The sequence below is a fragment of the Xenopus tropicalis genome, chromosome 5, assembly GCF_000004195.4.
Source record: "Xenopus tropicalis strain Nigerian chromosome 5, UCB_Xtro_10.0, whole genome shotgun sequence".
NCBI lineage: Eukaryota > Metazoa > Chordata > Amphibia > Anura > Pipidae > Xenopus > Xenopus tropicalis.
This window is the reverse complement of record NC_030681.2, coordinates 16,848,466-16,863,799: the sequence shown is the minus strand read 5'-3', so window position 1 is coordinate 16,863,799 and position 15,334 is coordinate 16,848,466. Positions and strand designations below refer to the sequence as shown.

The 15,334-nt window shown below is 41.8% G+C and overlaps 1 protein-coding gene across 5 annotated transcripts in view; it reads right to left on the bottom strand.

Moving 5' to 3' along the window:
* eml4 (echinoderm microtubule associated protein like 4) overlaps positions 1-15,334 on the bottom strand; it is a 124,521-nt gene that overhangs the window by 49,461 nt on the left and 59,726 nt on the right.

Here is a 15,334-nt window from a genome sequence, read left to right as displayed (position 1 = left end):
CCATACCTGTAGTATATGGATGAAAAGTAAAATAAGCAATAGTCTGACTCTTCTCCGTGCGGAGTGTGCTTTCTGTTCTGTCAGTGGGTCGAGACTTAATTTGTTCATGCTGTGCACTTTTGTGGGTAGGAGGATGCACAAGGCACCCATAGCCGAGTGCAGCTCACATCCTGTACTTAAGAGGAAGTCCCGCCCCGGACATGCAGGAAATCTACTCTGTATGTGTTCTGGACTCGAAGGTAAGTCTTATTCCATGCTACAAGAACTCAATCTCCGAGCTATCATCATAAGATCATTACACACTACAGCATTTGGCTAGAATAAGAGATGGACTGAAAAAAAAATGAAAAAAATTGCAAGTGATCCAAAAATCTGCTTGGCCTCTTAGCCGTAGATTAGGGGAGGAATGTACATGCAGCCAAATGGATTGTTCAGAGGTAAGAGCAGAATGACAGCTTCTGCATCCATTCTCTCCTAAAGCCTTGGCTGTTAGCTAGGACTCCGTGCTGAGCTTTCTGCACCATATTGTTGTCAGAGCCCTAGAACATTCATTGCTGCCATATCAGAGATGCTTGAGTTTGGGCCAGAGCTCCTCTGGCAGATTCTCACAGGACAAGGCTAAAGCCACATTAAATGTTAAAAATCTAAAACTTGCATTTTAGATTTAACTCATTCACATCTCCAAAGATTCCAACGGACAGTAGGGAAATAACAGCTGTACCTATGTTATATTTATGCAACACTGTACAGTATTTGGATATTTCAAAAATCCTATACTGGGCAACTTAACAATAATTCTGATTTAAAGGGGAAGTTCTAAATTGTATAAACTGCTCTTTTAGGGATCAACGGCAACTAATTCATTACACTGCTCTGGTTTCTTGAACACTACGATAGTGTATTCCTGCCCTACATTATAAGGTCTTATTTACAGATATGATTTTTATCATTGCCAAACCAGCTCAAAAAAGCAACTGTGTTTAAACATCATTATAAGCCAAGTGGCAACCTGCCGGAAGTCCGCAAAACAAGGGACTCATACAAAAGAAAACTACATGTAAACAAATGCATTAATGCACTTTAAATGCTTAGCTGTCCATGCTGCAGGGGATCAGTAATGGTATAAATGCCCCCTGTCCCAGGATCTGGTTATGCAGCATGGAAACATAATGCTGGTCTGCATTATAACCTCAAGTTGCTCATGTAACTTGCACAATCAACAGCAATAAGTTTTATGTCATCCACTAAAGAACTTCTGTGTTGCTTAAACGAGAAGGAAAGGTAAGAACTAAGTAAGCTATATCAGAAAAGTCTAAATAAATACAGCCATAAGCACTCAAATGCTGCAGAGTCCTCTATCAAAAGAAACACAGGATTTCTTGTCTTCTTTTTTGTAAACATGTTTGTAGGGTATCTGCTCCTCTCTCCCTCTCTTCTCCTGCTTCCCCCTCTCATCAGAATTCACTCCCCCTCCCATCTGTGTGATCTGAGCTACCACACCTCTAGAGCTGCAGCAGGAAGCTACCCAGAGCAAGCTAAAATGGCAGCTGCTATGTTAAACAGAGGGAGCTTCTAGGGCTGTTTACTCCGGTATGGTAAAGCTTTCTGAAGAATAAATATAGTGTTCAAGCTTACACTATTGTGACTAATCTATTGGCAATAAAATCAATGAGATCAATGAATGGAAGGTACAGAACATACTTTTTGCCTATTCTTTAACTTCCTGATCCCAAAGAGCAGAGTCCACTGAGAATGTTTTGTATAATGAGCTGCCGTTTATCTAAAAAGATAATAAGCTGTCACTAAGGGCAGGAGGAAGGGAGGGGTTTATTTATACAGAGGATTCTCAGTTTGACTTGATCTTTGGGATCAGGAAGTAGAATGCGGCTTTCATTTTCAAATTGTGCCCTGCAGGAAATAAAACCATAAATATTTCCTAAGCAAAATAGGCAAGAAAAGGGAATCATTTAACCATGAAATAAACCCAATAGGACTGTTCTGCCCCCAATAAGGGGTAATTATATCTTCTTTGGGATCAAGTACAGGTACTGTTTTATTATTACAGAGAAAAGGGAATCATTTAACCATGAAATAAACCCAATAGGGCTGTTCTGCCCCCAATAAGGGGTAATTATATCTTAGTTGGGATCAAGTACAGGTACTGTTTTATTATTACAGAGAAAAAGGGAATCATTTTTAAAAATGTGAATTATTTGATTAAAATGGAGTCTATGGGAGATGGCCTTTCTATAATTCGGAACTTTCTGGATAACGGGTTTCCAGATAAGGGATCCTATACCTGTACCTGTCAAAAAAGTAGCACAGAAGAATTGTTTGACTCAATGGGAAACAGCAATGCCATATTTCTGTATAATGGGTTCCAAGATAGCAGTTCACATACTGTTATTAGTATTACACAAGTTTTTTTGCACTACCCAAGTGAAAACTGTATGTATAGCTTTGCATGCAGGATTACAGGGATTGTGCAGCCGTAAGGCCCCTATTGCGCATCAATAATTGCAGCGTACTGGAATCTGGCCATGAGAGAAGAGAAATGTTTAGTCAAGATAACGCAACTTGCTAATTCCAGGAAAATCAGTAATTTACGGTGCATGAAGTGAAGGAAATTCTCTCACATACTTGCTGAAGCAGCTGGGTTTCTGCTTTACTTTTCTTTCTTTTGTGACCTCCGTTGTGCACGTATAGGGGAGGCGGGACAAGAACGTTTGCCAAAATAAAGAAAGCCCTTATTGGTGAAGACAAAGTATCAAGCGAAATTATCTTAACAGGCTCCAATTAGCAAAGCGCAGCTGTATAGTCGAAGGCCTCTCTAATGTGCGAGCGTTTAATAGCGCACTATAAATATACACAGATTGTCGGCTGTATAAATAGAACAGAGGAGAAAAGGTGCCAGGTCGTAGGTGAATATAACCAGACAGAACTATATTGCACTCTCATGCCAAATACCCAATACATTTACCTTTAAGACCTTAACTATAATATACAAATACGAGGGCCAATTAGAGGAGCTGCCAAAGACCCAAGACTTTAGTCCCTGGGCATAAAAGTTTTGGATCGTGTTGAGAAAATATTCTGAAAGTGCCTAACCAATTTCATTAGAAAAATAAATGTTTTACTTTCATAGACTAAAGAGCTTAAAAACGACTCCGGTTTATTTTCAGTTACTTAGTGCCTACACATAATGACGAGGCTCGCCCGTGTCTGCACAAGCTTTGTGGTAACAGCGAGTCCCAGGTATACACTAACCTTATTATTGTGATTTGTTTATATAGCGCTGACACATAGCTAATTAGGGATTGGGAGAGTGGGAGGAACCAATAGGAAACGCACACAGGCAAGGGGAGAATGCACAAACTCCATTGTCCTGGCTGGAATCAAACTTAAGAACCCATTCTTCCCACCAAATGTGAAGTTTGAATATAACTAAATGGAAATTGGTCACATCTTAACATTTATTAGCATTTTATTTATGGCATTTATGTTTTTAAGCAACATTAGATGTGCAAGCCTCTAAAATGAATATCACAGCATAGTAACATAGTAAGTTAGGTTGAAAAAAGACATACGTCCATCAAGTTTAACCATAATGCCTATATATAACCTGCCTAACTGCTAGTTGATCCAGAGGAAGGCGAAAACCCCATCTGAAGCCTCTCTAATTTGCTGCAGAGGGGAAAAATTCTTTCCTGACTCCAAGATGGGAAATCAGATCAGTCCCTGGATCAAGAGCTATCTCCCCTACCCCTGTATTCCCTCACTTGTACCGAGAGCTATCCCCCCTACCCCTGTATTCCCTCACTTGTACTGAGAGCTATCCCCCCTACCCCTGTATTCCCTCACTTGTACTGAGAGCTATCCCCCTACCCCTGTATTCCCTCACTTGTACTGAGAGCTATCCCCCTACCCCTGTATTCCCTCACTTGTACTGAGAGCTATCCCCCATACCCCTGTATTCCCTCACTTGTACTGAGAGCTATCCCCCCTACCCCTGTATTCCCTCACTTGTACTGAGAGCTATCTCCCCTACCCCTGTATTCCCTCACTTGTACTGAGAGCTATCTCCCCTACCCCTGTATTCCCTCACTTGTACTGAGAGCTATCTCCCCTACCCCTGTATTCCCTCACTTGTACTGAGAGCTATCCCCCCTACCCCTGTATTCCCTCACTTGTACTGAGAGCTATCTCCCCTACCCCTGTATTCCCTCACTTGTACTGAGAGCTATCCCCCCTACCCCTGTATTGCCTCACTTGTACTGAGAGCTATCTCCCCTACCCCTGTATTCCCTCACTTGTACTGAGAGCTATCCCCCCTACCCCTGTATTCCCTCACTTGTACTGAGAGCTATCTCCCCTACCCCTGTATTCCCTCACTTGTACTGAGAGCTATCTCCCATACCCCTGTATTCCCTCACTTGTACTGAGAGCTATCCCCCCTACCCCTGTATTCCCTCACTTGTACTGAGAGCTATCCCCCCCTACCCCTGTATTCCCTCACTTGCTAAGAATCCATCCAACCAGTTACTTGTACTAGTAACAGTACTAGGTGGCGGGAAACACACAAATAAAAAATGAACACCGACTGCAAATTGCCTCAAGATATAAATGCTACATCATTCTAAAATACATGTGCAGCACTTTTCCCAAAGTCAGTTACGCATAAAAACACTTTCATTAAAGGAGAAGGAAAGGTAAAAACTAAGTAAGCTTTATCAGAAAGGTTTATGTAAATACAGCCATAAGCACTCACAGTAACGAATCCTCTATCAAAAGAAACACAGGATTTGTTGTCTCCTTTTTTGTAAACATATTCTTAGGGTATCTGACTTCAACTCTCAGAAAAATCCTTCATTCCAGGGGGCCGGAGTCTGCAGTTTTTTCCTGTTCTCCTCTCTCCCTTCTCCTGCTCCCCCCTCCCATCAGAATGTGTGATCTATGGTACCAACGGCTAGAGCTGCAGCAGGAAGCTATGAATACCAAGCTAAAATGGCAGCTGCTATCTTAAACAAATGGAGGGAGCTTCTAGGGCTGTTTACCCAAGTATGGTAAAGCTTTCTGCAGGATAAATGTAGCATTCTAGCTTGCATCTATTGGCAGCAAAATGCCAAAATGACTTTCCTTCTCCTTTAAAGATACTTGCACTTCCATATAGTTGCTCACGGCTCCGCTCAGTCCTTCCTGCCTTCTGTTCTGAATTAAATACTGCTGTGCCTATTGATGTAGGGCAACCCTAGAGCTAACACCAGCTCTGAACCAGACTTTTGTGACCAGAATGGTGCCAGAATTCTGTGAATAAACTTATTGACTGCACTTGATATCGCACTTTGATCACTGCATTTGTAGATGTACAAACATTATCTCTTATTGGGCTACAAATAAAATCTACATACTACTTCTAAGCTGCCAACCTTGACTGCTCCTTACACAATATAATGTGCAGGTAAGAAAATGGCACACGATTCTGTGTAAGCAATCGAGCGGCACGGTATGATGTGGATCTCTTCCTGTCAGTAAACTTCTGCATTCTTCTTCTTCTGTGAACTGGGGACACGGCAGCCCGAAATGTGATAATCTTGTAAAAGTAAACATAAGCCAAAACAGGAGAGATCCAGTTATGGGAGGCTGCAAGGTTTTATAGCACAGCATTAGTTACATTAAACAAAGCAGCCTACCTTGGCACAGCTGTCTTCTTTCTATTAGGTGGGAATAGAAAGTCGCATCATGGGGTCTTTAGACCCCAAACCGCTCACACTATCGATTATAGAAATCGGCTGGAGAGAAAGTAGATTAGATGCATTCTGAGAATTATATAGACTAAAGGCTGCCATACACGGGCTGATTCAAACTGCTGATATTGGTCCCTTAGACCGATTCGGGGAGCTTATCGGCCCGTGTATGGGGCACTAACCACCGGCCTGCCAACCGATATCAGGCCTGAAATCAGGCAGATCTTGATCGGGCATGTTTAACAATTAGTCGGATCGGGGACCGCATTGGCTCGTTAATGTGGTCCCCGAACCGATGGACCATAGCCAGACAACTGAATTAGCCTGATATCGCCCACCCGTAGGTGGGGATATCAGGAAAAGATCCGCTTGCTTGGTGACCTTGTGTATGGCCAACTTTGTTCAAGCTGGGACAGAACAAAAACGTTATATCTACAGACTTTTTACTGAGACACCTATTTTTCAGAATTTTAATGTATAGTAAATAATGAGACATAACCAGGGTCAGACTGGGCTGCAGGGGCACCAGGAAAAAACCCGGTGGGCCCCAGCGGCCCACGCCCGGCCCCCGACAGTGCTCCCCCTGGCTGAGGTTGTCCGTCACCTTACGGATCACTTTGGCGCGCTCAGGGGAGGAAGTCGGGGGGGGGTCCCCTGTTGGGGGTTAGGGCAGGGCACCCTGCCCAGGGGCCCCGCACCGCCCAGTCCAACCCTTGGCATAACAGCCTTTAAGGGGATGTAAAGGCAAAAATAAACTTCACTTACTGCTTCTCCACCTCAAAATGGATTTCTGCAGGCCGCTTTCAGAGGGAGAGCAGCCGAATGGTGAATTGAGCGACAGATTTTAAAGAAAGAGTACAGATTTTCTAACTAAAGTATACTGCACATATCCTTCTTATTAGGTGGAGAAACAGTAAGTGCAATTTTATTTTTGCCTTTACACCCTTTAAGAATGTAGATGTCTGGCTGCAAATTATACTTCACGTGATATTCCATAAGCACGTATTACTTGATTTCAGGAGAAATCACTGAGAATTTTCTTTCTTATTCCCGCGAGAAAATGATCCGAAAAAACAAATTGATTTATAAATGACAGTATGTTCTCTAAAAGCCCAATCGGTTGGATTTTGTGCTGAATCAGAATGTAATGCAATGCTAAAGCATTACGACATTTGAAAAGAGTGCAAGAGAAATTCTGGAACTTGTCATCCAAGAAACTGCAGATAATAAAAGAACAACTGTTATCCGAAGGCATCGGAACTATTTGGGCTATTTAAAAAGGCATGAGAGTTCTAAACGGGAAAGTGTTTTGCAAATACCAGTCGGCACACGAAGCTGTATTTTTCTTGCTTGTGGGTAGGGGTTTGTTTATGCAGTAGCCTTACTGTATGCTAACACAGTCCATAATTTGTATTTAAACATATGCCTGTATCAGGAGTATTATTGAGCAAGCTTTGAGCTATTTCAATTGTGAGGATTAAAGGGGTAGTTCACCTTTAAATTAACTTTCAATATGATGTAGGCATTGATATACTGAGACAATTAGCAACTGGTCTTCATTTGTTATGGTTTTTAGCTTTTTGTTCAGCAGCTCCATTAGGAATTTGAGCTGTTATCTGGTTGCTAGGGTCTTTTTTACCTTAGAAACCAGGTAGTGGATTAAACGAGAGATGGGAATATGAATAGTAGAGGGCCTGCACAGAAAGATAAGTAATAAAGCCAACGACGTAGAATTGCTGCTGAGTAAGGGGTTAACCCTTCACATACAATCCCAGGGCATGAATCAATAAGGAGTCTGTATAGGGAGCGGCTTCATGCAGCCCAACGTGTGTGTTTCACACTAAGCGGTTGTAGAGTGCTTTCAGGGGGTTGTGGGGACATCCTCCTCTTGACACCTGCAAACCACAGCTCTCAAGCAATTATTCATTTCAGATGCATCATTTCTCCCCTTCCCAGAAGGCACAAAGCCCTGCAGAGCTGTGACATCAATGAAAATTAGATTTTTTTTCTTTGTTCAAATGTTTCTTTCGCATACGTAAACTAAATAGATCAGTGTTCAGCAACCTCTGGCCCTCATCAATTTCACAACAGTTGTGGTTCTGCAACAGCTGTAGCTTCATAGCTATTACTGGTCTAGTACAGTTAGGGGCATATTTATTATAGGGTGTAAGCTAACATCACTGGTGTTGTTGCCCATAGCAACCAATCAGATCTTTTCTTTTGTTTCCTAACTTGTAGGGGACTGTCCAAATGTAATTGCTGATTGGTTGCTATGGGCAACATCAACATCACCCAACCCCTCCCCCCCTGCACTCCATTCGTCCGTCCACCCTCCTGTCTCTCTCCGCTGCCAGGGGTGAGGACGCAGCAGGGGGCCAGATCCAGCCCACGGGCCGTAGTTTGAGGACCACTGCTGTAGCTGCAAAATCCCCATTGGTGCAATGACTGTGTCAATGAAACCATGGCGCTCATAATGAAAATGCAGAATTTCACATATATTTCTGTGCCTAAACCAGGCATCCTCAAACTACAGACGGCGGGCTGGATGGCCCCCACTATGATCTGACGCGAGGACAAAGGGGGGAACTGGAGGACACAGGGGGGAGCCGGAGGACACAGGGGGGAGCCGGACATAGTATGAGGACACGGGATGGGGGACGACTTTAGTCCCCTAGCAGTATGAGGGATCATGAACTGGCCCCCTGCTTAAAAAGTTTGAGGACCCCTGGCCTAAACAATATCATCTGTATTCTATTTTCAGTGTTTTAAGGAGAAACAAATGCACCTACTACATAATTTTTGGATTTGGCAGAAGCTCAAATCTTCCAGGAAAGATCTGGCCAAATCCTAAACTCTAATTTGCATTTTTAAGTTTCTAAAAGAAAAATTGCATCATGAACAAAAAAATTGCTGCATTCAGCTGTTCAGATCCATAGTGTTCCAAGTCGGCTGAATTCATAATTTGGTTCGGGATTTGTCAGAATCCAATCGCTTTCTTCGAGGGTTCGGATTTACAAACCAAATCCTGCAGGTATCCTTTTGTCTCAGCAAGTAAGATCATTCAAAGGGGGGGGGGGGGGCAAAGGCTCAGAAAGTGCGAGAAAGTCAGCCCTGGCCTAATACACAAGGTGCTTTGTCCCAGTGAGCGGATGAGAAGGGTCAGTGGATGGCTATGCAATTCCCTGAGGCCCAAGGTTAAAATAACTGAAACACAGGCTCCCCTGATAGAAACAAGCTGTGTGTTATACACTGTATACAACTCTGCCTACACCTCCGACAAAGGGAAATCTGTCACACTGACAACTACACAAAGCCCCTTTAACATTATCAGTAAAGAGCAAGGTGATTTCTGGCTTTGAAAATGTTGCTGCTATTAATGGTATCTTTTTCTACAAACAGCCACCCACATCCTTCCTTTTATGCAGAACCAATGGCACAGCATATCCTAAATTCTCAGAACTATAAAAACGGAGTGTGAAAGGGGCACACGCCGAGCATAAACCTGTTTGCTCTTTAAAATAATTTCTGCCATCTGAAAGAGCCTGCTAAATCACATAGTTATAAATATAAGCCGTGCCGTAGGCTGTGTTCCCTAAGCTTGCACACAGTATTATGGGGCGCATAGATAATTCTGCTTGCACCCACATACTGTAGGACTTACTCGCAGCACTGTTGGCGTTCATAATATGGGTATAGGACCCATTATCCTAAATGCTCGGGACCTGGGGTTTTCCGGATAAGGGGTCTTTCTGTAATTCAGATTTCTTACCTTAAGTCTGCTAATAAAATTATTTCAATAAGGATTAATTATATCTTAGTTGGGATCAAGTACAGGTACTGTTTTATTATTACAGAGAAAAGGGAATCATTTAACCATTAAATAAACCCAATAGGGCTGTTCTGCCCCCAATAAGGGGTAATTATATCTTAGTTGGGATCAAGTACAGGTACTGTTTTATTATTACAGAGAAAAGGGAATCATTTAACCATTAAATAAACCCAATAGGGCTGTTCTGCCCCCAATAAGGGGTAGTTATATCTTAGTTGGGATCAAGTACAGGTACTGTTTTATTATTACAGAGAAAAGGGAATCATTTAACCATTAAATAAACCCAATAGGGCTGTTCTGCCCCCAATAAGGGGTAATTATATCTTAGTTGGGATCAAGTACAGGTACTGTTTTATTATTACAGAGAAAAGGGAATCATTTAACCATTAAATAAACCCAATAGGGCTGTTCTGCCCCCAATAAGGGGTAATTATATCTTAGTTGGGATCAAGTACAGGTACTGTTTTGTTATTACAGAGAAAAAGGAAATCAATTTTTAAAATGGTGCATTATTTGATTAAAATGAAGCCTATGGGAGATGGCCTTTCCGTAATTCGGAACTTTCTGGATAATGGGTTTCCTGAGAAGGGGTCCCATCAGGGGTGCTTCTGCCATTAGGCGAGTTCAGAAACTCGCCTCAGGCAGCAGAAGCACCCCAGTTACCAGGGGCGGCAAAAAGCCGCTCCTGGTAACTTTAAGAGCCGAATTTCCGGTTTTCCGGCAATTGCGCTCTCTGCACTAGCAATCTCACCGCCCCCGGACCCGCTCCTTCGCTCAGAAGGTAAGTGCTGGGAAGCGGGGGGCGGCATCCAGGAGCCGCCTCAGGCGGCGATATGTCCAGAATCGCCCCTGGGTCCCATACCTGTAATAATTATTAAATTAACAGTGAGTACAGTGATTTGAGATCATTACAAATGGAATGAGTGGCAGGCATTTGATAAATACAGTTATTCCATTTTTAATTATTCAATTTATCTACATCAGTTGCTGCCCCACACTAGGGTCAGTTTCATCAAAGTTTTAGGATTCATAATAAGAACACATTCTTACCATATAATCTAACGGAAATATAGTAAATATTGCCCTGCCACCCTGCAGGAATACACTGCCCACCTACGTTACATTAATAAGGGAGGAGGATATAAAAACGAAAAGGTTGAGTGATAACATCTTACCCACAGAATGAAAATGAAATATGCCAATGAGAGAAAGGGAAATCGCTATTTCTTGCAAATTACATCAGTTTCAGAGAACTAATTTCTACAGCCCAATAAGTTGTTGCTCATTTAGCTGGAGCTGAAGTCACAATCATGAAAGGGGGACATTTATCAAAATGTAAGATTAGAGCTCACCACACAAAAGTTCCCCCACTTTCTAGTCATTCCTATGGGATTTTTAGAAGCGTATTTATCAATGGGTGAAAGTCAGAGTTTACTGTTTAATAAATACTCTTATAGAAAGAGGAGTCGGTAGAAAGTGGGTGAATTTTCCTGTGGTGAGCATTAATCTCACATTTTGATAAATCTGCCATATAGTGTGAAAGAGTTTATCCACGTGCAGGTTAACTTTAATGGGCACATTTACTAATCCATGAATTTGAATCCCGAATGGGAAAAAATCTGATTGGAAACGAAAATTTTGCGACTTTTTCGTCGCCGTCACGACTTTATTGTATTTTGCGCAACTTTTTCGGCGCCGTCGCGATTTTTTCGTATTGAGCAATTGTAAACGGCTGAAAAACCAATCCGATTTTTTTCACGACAGTGACCAAAAAGTAGCGGAAAATATACGATAAAGTCGTAACGGCGACAAAAAAATCATGGGACATATGAAAAAGTCGTGACGGCGACGGCAAAAGATCGCAAAAATACCAATCATTACGAAAAAACGCGTTAATAAATGTGCCCCTTAGTATGTTGTAAACAGGCCTATTCTTAGCAGCTTTTTAACTGGTCTTCATTTTGTATTTATTATAGTTTTTAAATTGTCTTCCTCTTCTTACTCTTTCCAGCTTTCAAATGGGGGTCACTGACCCCAGCAGCCAAAAACAGTTGCTCTGTGAGGCTACAATTTTATTGTTACTTTTTTTTTTATTACTTATCATGCTATTTAAGCCCTCCTTTATAAATATGACTATACAGGTATGGAACCCATTATCCAGAATGCTCGGGACCAAGGGTATTCCGGATAAGGGGTCTTTCCGTAATTTGGATCTCCATACCTTAAGTCTTCTAAAAAATCAATAAAACATTAATTAACCCCAATAGGATTGTTTTGCATCCAATAAGGATTATTTATATCTTAGTTGGGATCAATTACAAGGTACGGTTTTATTATTACAGAGAAAAAGGAAATCAGTTTTAAAATTCTGAATTATTTCATTAAAATGGAGTCTATGGGAGACAGGCTTTCCGTAATTCGGAGCTTTCTGGATAACGGGTTTCCGGATAAGGGGTCCGATACCTGTACTACAAAACACTAGCGACATGATAGCTGCTGAAATCCCAACCTGAAAAGCTGCTGATCAAAAAGCTAAATAATTAAAAATCACACATAAAAAAAACGAAGACCAATTGCAAACTGTCTCAGAACAGCACTCCAACGTTAATTTAAAGTGAACAACCCCTTTACCTATAGTAGGAAAGTTTACTTGTTCATTTAGTCATATTTATCCAGGGTTAGAGCTATCAACACAAACATCAGCTTTTTAAAGAACGGCTTATCCATTAAGTGTTTCTCCTTGACAAAAATTTCAAAATAGCAATAGATTCTGCCCCAAATGTGCATTCGAATAAGAATATTTTTATTGCCAAGCCCCGAAAAATCACACGTATGCGAGACCCCGGCACGCTGGCTTACAATCTAGCACCTATTTTACAAGTTCAAAAATAAATGTTGTCAACTCTTCCTAGCTACCCCCAAAGCAAATGTTAGCCTTTTACAGAGGCTGCCGCAGAAAAACCCCTCTCTGCTCAAGACTTGGGTGGTCCCGTGCACACAGACAAGCGCACATGTATATACCCACACAAATCCACCGCCCTTTGCAGCTTCTAGTTTAAAGGAACAGTTCACTGTAAAAATGAAACTGGGTAAACAGACAGACTGCGCAAAATAAAAAATCTTTTCAATATAGATAGTTAGGCAAAAATGTCATCTATAAAGGCTGGAGTGAATGGATGCCTAATATAATAGCCAGAACACTACTCCGTCCTTTACAGATCTCTAACCTGTTAAAAGTCCATAACCAATCAGTGACTTGACAGGGGGCCATATGGTACATAACTGTTTGCTTTTGAATCTGACCTGTGTGCTCACAAACTAACTGAACAGTTATGTCCCACGTGGCCCCCACCTAAAGTCACTGACTAACAGCTGAAAGAGCAGAAAGCAAGAAATAGAGTTCTGGCTATTATGTTAGACATCTGCCCACTCCAGCCTTTACAGATTACATTTTTGCCTATTTACAAAGTTTCATTTTTACACTGAACTGTTCCATTTAAGGGCTATGGTACATACGACTTTTTAGATTTTGCCACAGCCATACAATAAAATGTCACCCTGGTGCATGTAATTCAGGCAATACAACATGCATTTTATGTAAGTCTATAAGTGTAAGTCAAAACAAGAGGAATAACTTACCTAAATTTAACCAAATTATACCCAGTCGGTATTAACAATGAAAATCAATTGGAGAATACCTTTACTGGAGAACTGACTGAATACCCTAATGTGTAGGTAGAAATGAGTTTTCGTTAAGGGGGAACTCCAGCTTCAGAACCAAAATTAGTTGAGAGCCCCACACAACACAGAAACCCCTAACATACCTTTCACTGGAATCTGTTCCTTAAATTAAGACTAAATACCATTTTTATATGCTGAAACCCAGCTGCAAAACAGTTTCTTTCTGCATCATTTGAAATCCAGGCAGGGGAGGAGGGACTAAAACATTGATGTTACAAATTGTACAGCTTACAGACAGCATGCAGGAGCTACATAACGCACAATGCATTGCACTGGGATGTTTCCTTCCTTATTGACATTACATGCAGGGAATTTTAAAAGTCAGTAGAGCAAGAACCTTCTGCTGTATTAAAGGGGAACTCAGGCTGAGGCAGTTGACTACAGTTTCATTTTATTTTAGTGTCAAAGTAGTCAGCCAGATCAGAAGGCAAACGGTGTGTGGGGGGGGGGGGCAGGATTAGGTAACCGATATTATTAAAAATCACGAAAAGGCTGCATGTTTTATTTGATGCATATTGCAAAGTTGCTTGAAATTATGTTTGCTTTTCAAAAAGGATAAGTTGTGTTTGGGTGGAGCAGGGTCGGACTGGGGGATTTAGAGCCCTGGAAGTGCCCCCGCCCGGCCACGTCCCCCACACGCTGAGCCTCCCTTACCACCCCCCCCAAAGGGTCCCCCACCCAACGTCCTCTCCTGAGCATACATAAGTTTAATGCATCAGGGGAGGAACGGTTGGTCAGGGGTCAGGGGAGTGCCGGCAAATGTTGGGTCCGGGCCGCCGGGGCCCACTAGTCCAACCCTGGGCTGGAGCTCCCCTTTAATACAGCACATCCCAAGGTTCTTGCTCTGACTTCTGAAATTAAAACTAAAGAAGCTTTTTGTAGATCAATAGATTCGGGACTCTGTATTTCAACATCAAATGTGCAAAGATATAAAAATGCAAATGTTTTTCCATGAAGACAATGGGGCCGTGCCAGGCATAAAGCGGACTACGCTCCAGTTCTATAGCAGGCTTCTTATTCTGCTCTACAGCAGCCAAACCTCCATTGATCAGGAAAATGATAGTGGTATTAGAAGCAGCATGTTTTTGTTGATGTAGCACAATCAGGGGCAGATTAGGGTCTGATGAATGCAACATGTGTTCTTCTGCTGGTATCTGCTTTTACGACCAGCTGGCAATAGTAATTCAGTTTTATGTTCACTGGACGGTTATGCTACATTGTTATTACGGCATTCCAGATCACTGCACGGGGTCAGCAGATTTCATCCCTACCCAGACAGGCTGTGAGCAATGATTATGCAGAAAATGTGCGAGTCCATTGGTGTGTGAGCAAATGTGTCTGACGCTGGGCTTACTATTAACATCTGCAAGATGGTGTAAATGACTAGTAAATAAGATGAGCTCTAGGTGCCAGGCTACTTGCTCATACAGGGATTTGTAACACCCTAAATTGATGCAGTGGGAGAAAACACATTCATGTTATATTTAATAAGCCATAATGGCAATGTAACACTAGCCTTGTTATCCCATAGAAGCCAATGGAAACCAAAAGTACTCTTACAGGAAAACTATACCCCCAGAATGAATATTTAAGCAACAGATGAAATAATACAAACTAAGTGACCCTTTTACATTCTTTCCCTTGAGCCACTATTTAATGATGGGCTGTGTGCTCCCAGGAAGTAGTATGGAAGCAAAAGGCAGAACTCTGCCCATTCATTGGCTGATGGGGCCTAGCATGTATGTGTGCCTTGGCTTGTTTGTGTGCACTGTGAATCCTATGATCCCAGGAGGCAGCGCTTAATTCTTAAAATGGTAATTTTTTAATTTAGGAGTACCCATTAGTATAAGTATATTTTTATGAAAACGGTTTATTTAGATGAAGCAGGGTTTTATATATGAGCTGCTTTATGCAATATATTTTAGAGACCTACATTGTTTGGGGGGTATAGTAACCCTTTAAAACATATTTAAGAAGACCATTCTGTTCCATGATGTTATCAGTAAAATCTTTTTAACTT